This window comes from Callithrix jacchus, chromosome 15 (genome assembly GCF_049354715.1).
Source record: "Callithrix jacchus isolate 240 chromosome 15, calJac240_pri, whole genome shotgun sequence".
In the NCBI taxonomy this organism is placed as follows: domain Eukaryota; kingdom Metazoa; phylum Chordata; class Mammalia; order Primates; family Cebidae; genus Callithrix; species Callithrix jacchus.
In genome coordinates this window covers 73,015,001-73,019,522 of record NC_133516.1, presented here as the reverse complement: position 1 = coordinate 73,019,522, position 4,522 = coordinate 73,015,001, and the positions used below count along the sequence as shown (strand labels likewise).

Genomic DNA, 4,522 nt, shown 5'->3' with positions numbered 1-4,522 from the left:
TGAAAAGACACCAGAAGGAAACCATGAGAAAAAACTAGAAGGTGACTCTTAAAAAAAAAAAAAAAAACACCCTGGCTTGTACTGATCTGTAAATTAATTTTTAAAAATCAATGTCATTAAAAAAAGGTGTTGTTGCTCTGGCTAAGAGACTGAAGAGGCACAAAACCAAATGCAAAGCATGGACCCATACTGGACTCCAGGTTGGGGCAAGGCGGGAACACCACAAAAGACATTTCAAGGGGAGTCTGGGAACTTTTGTGGGGTTTTCTGGAGACAGGGTCTCATTCTGTCCCCCAGGTTGGAGTGCAGTGGTGCAATCACAGCTCATTGCAGCCTCAACTGCCTGGGCTCAGGTGATCTTCCTACTTCAGCCTCCTGAGTAACTGGAACTACAGACAGATACCAGTACACCCAGCTAATTTTTATATTTGTATATTTTTTTTTTTTTTGAGATGGAGTTTCGCTCCTTACCCAGGCTGGAGTGCAATGGCGCGATCTTGGCTCACCGCAACCTCCACTTCCTGGGTTCAGGCAATTCTCCTGCCTCAGCCTCCTGAGTAGCTGGGATTACAGGCACGCGCCACCATGCCCAGCTAATTTTTTGTATTTTTAGTAGAGACGGGGTTTCACCATGTTGACCAGGATGGTCTTGACCTCCTGACCTCATGATCCGCCCACCTCAGCCTGAGTATCTGTAGTCTCAGATACTCAGGAGGCTGAGGCAGGAGAATCACTTGAAGGAGGCAGAAGTTGCAGTGAGCGGAGATTGTGCCACTGCACTACAGCCTGGGCAACAGAGTGAGACTCCATTAAAAAAAAAAAAAAAAAAAGAAAGAAAAAGAAAATTCTCTAGAGGGCTAGAAACACAGGAATTTTCACATTGGCTATATTTGCCAGGTTCAGGGCAGGATGAATGAAAAAAATATCCTACATCTAGACAGGCTGTGGTAAGACTTCAGAACACCAGAAGTAATTTTTTTAAAACCCTAAATATTTCCAAAAGTAAAAAATGAGTTAACAAGAAGCAAACAATAATTCAACTAGTTATCAGACTTCACATCAGCCGAAGCATTAGGCTGATAATGTGTTGGTGGCTCCCAATGCATCACTCATGAGCTTGTGGTGATGATGCTGGCAGAAACAAGCCTCCTCTGCAACAAGAGCCTCGGGCAGGCCCTTCAGGAGGCATCCACATGAGGGCAACCTCATCACAGGAGGTCACAGCTCCATGCGGGTTACTGCCCCTGGAGACCTTTCAGTCGTTGGACAGGATGTGGAGGAGAAAAACAACAGAATCCTGACCCTGTGTAGGCTTAGGCTAATGTGTGTGTTTGTCTTAGTTTTTAATAAAAAGGTACAATAAATAAACATTTTTTAAATAAACTTATTAATAGGATATAAATATATATGTTTATACATTTGTACAATGTGTTTGTGTTTTAATCTAAGTGTTATTACAAAAGAGTCAAAAGTTTAAAACATTGCTGGCTATGAAAAAAATTAAAAAACAGTTTAACACAAGCTTGTCCAACCTGTGGCCCATGGGCTGCATGTGGCCCACAATAGTTTTGAATGCAGCACAAATTCATAAACTTTCTTAAAACATTGTGAGATTTTTTTTTTTTCTAAGCTCATCAGCTATTGTTAGCATATTTTATGTGTGGCCCAAAACAATTCTTCCAATGCAGCCCAGGGAAGCCAAAAGATTGGATATCCTTGGTTTAACAGTTTATAAAGAAAAGAGGACCAGGCCTGTGGCTCATAACTGTAATCCCAGCACTTTGGGAGGCCAAGGCCAGATCGCCTGAGGCCAGTCTGGCCAATATGGTGAAACCCCATCTCTACTAAAAATACAAAAATTAGCCAGGCGTGGTGGCAGGTGCCTGTAATCCCAGCTACTTAGGAGGCTGAGGCAGGAGAATTGCTTGAACCTGAGAGGTGGAGTTTGCAGTGAGCTGAGATTGCACCATCGCACTCCAGCCTGGGCAACAAGAGCAAGACTCCATCTCAAAATAAAAAAATTTTAAGAAAGAAAAAAAAAGTTTATAAAGTAAAAGAAAGCTACAGTAAGCTAAGGTTAATTTATTATCGAAGGAAGAAAATTTTTCAATAAACTTAGTGTAGCCTAAATGTCCAGTGTTTATGAAGTCTACGGGAGAGCACAGTCATGCCCTAGGCCTTCACAGTCACTCCCCTGCACTCTTTCACTCACTTAGAGCAACTTCCAGTCCTGCACGCTCCATTCATGGTTAGGACCCTATATAAATATTACAATTTTTAGCTTTTATACTGTCTTTTTACTGCCTCTTTTCTATATTTACTTTAGATCCATAAATACTTGCCATGGTGTTATAACTGTCTACGGTGCTCAGTACAGGTTTGCAGCTTAGGAGCAATAGGCCATTCCATATAGCCTAGGTGTGTAGGAGGCTATGCCATCTAGGGTGTGTAAGGACACTCTACAATGGGCACATTGATGAACTCGCCTAATGACACATTTCTCAGATCATATCCCTGTCTTTGGTTCAGTAAGAGTTCTCAGGAAGATTATTTTGTACTTAAATTTCTATATCTAGCCAAGCTAACATTTAAGTGATGGAAAAATAATATTGGATATGTGGTTACTGAAAGTTTATCAACTACAGACTTTTTCTGTAAGAATCATTTGAGAAAAAAATTCAGACAAAACTAAAATGAATCAAAGAAATAAAGAACAGTACATTTAAAAATAAAACAGAATTAAATCTAAATAACTGTTGGTGCATAACATAAAAAAAAATTAGAATGGGCAATGAGGAGAAAGTAAAAGTGTGCTTGGTTCTTGTCTTTTTTTTTTTTTTTTTTTTTTTTTGAGACAGGGTCTCACTCTGTCCCCCAGGCTGGAGTGCAGTGTGGTGTTGTGCGATCATGGCTCACTGCAGTTTAGACCTTCTGGGCTCAAATGATTCTCCCACCTCAGTTTCCTGAGTAGTTGGGACTACAAACACACTACACCACACCTCGATAATTTTTTTTTTTTTTTTTTTTTTTTGTAGAGACAGGGTCTCCCTATGTTGCCCAGGCTAATCTCAAACTCCTGGGCTGAAGTAATTCACCCACCTCTGCCTCCCAAAGTGTTGGGATTATGGAGGTTCTTGTCTTTATTGTCTCCTTTAGGTGAAAAAAAAAAGATCCTAATTCTAGATAGATATTTAAACATGAATTTAAAACTTAATACAGTGGGTAGAAATAGTACATATATTTCCAGCTTACTAGAAGGCAACATGGAAGAGAACTGATCAATTAAACAAAAGCAACCCAAGAAGTAGTTGGGTAAATAGGGAAAATGTGCTTCCTTCCTGCCTTCCTTCATTCATTCAGCAACCAAAAGGTAAAGTACACTGTGCCAAGTGATTTGATGCCTAAGACAAAGTCCATGCCCAGCAGCGCTGAGTGCCTGGGGGTGGAAGGAGGCAAACAGTAACAAACAAGTGAAGTATGACTTGGGGCAATGCAAAGTACTAGGATGAAAAAACAAAACAAGACAAGTAATGGCATAATGTTGAAAACATTCTGCACAGTCCCACTTATGTATAATGTCTAGAATAGGCAAACCTACAGTGAGAAAAAGTAGCTGAGTGGTTGCCAGGGGCTGGGGGCATCAAGAAGTGAGAGTGTCTCTTTGTGGGGATGAGGTTTCTTTGGGGTGATGAAAATATCCTAAAATCAACTCTGTGAGTATATTAAGAAAAAAATGACACTGAATTGCACACTTTTAAGTGGGGGAATTTTTATCGTATGTGGATTATATCTCAATATTGGAAAGATTTTTTTTTTAAGGAACTTGGGAGAGTGCTACTTTAGACAGGACAGTCAGGTAAGATAATTCAGGGAAAGCAAAGCATCAATCTGTTGACGTACGCACATGGACCACAAATGTACAACAAACTGGCCCCAAGCCTCTCTGGACACACCTCAGCTTCCACCCATCACCATGGGCCTTCCCAGGGGGAGGGGACTCCCCAAATTCCTAGGAGGTCTTCTTTTTTAACTTCACATGCATTTTCCCTCCATGTGTTCTGTTGAAATGTGCAGGGTGCCCTCCAGCCCTTTCCTAAACTCTTCTAGTAGAGCTTCAAGAGTCCATGGCTGGGCATGGTGGCTCATGTCTGTAATCCCAACACTTTGGGAGCCTGAAGTAGACAGATCATTTAAGGTCAGGAGTTTGAGACCAGCCTGGCCAACATGGTGAAACCTCGTCTCTACTAAAAACATAAAAATTAGCCAGGCATAGTGGTGTGAACCTGTGGTCCCAGCTGCTCAGGAGGCTGAGTCAGGAGAACTGCTTGATCCTAGAAGCCGAAATTGCAATGAGCTGATATTGCACCACTGCACTCCGCCTGGGTGACAGAGAGACTGTCTCAAAAAAAAAAAAAAAAAAAAAAGAGAGAGAGACCTGTCCTGCCAACTGTGGGATCCAGCAGGGACCCTCCCATCAGACTTGCTCCTGCTCCTCATTTTCCCACTCCTGCAGCCAACATGT

At 41.6% G+C, this 4,522-nt stretch overlaps 1 protein-coding gene across 7 annotated transcripts in view; it reads right to left on the bottom strand.

Annotated features, from left to right (window-relative positions):
* The window catches only part of RAB43 (RAB43, member RAS oncogene family), a 43,125-nt gene that overhangs the window by 21,799 nt on the left and 16,804 nt on the right, over positions 1-4,522 (bottom strand). The window lies entirely within an intron of this gene.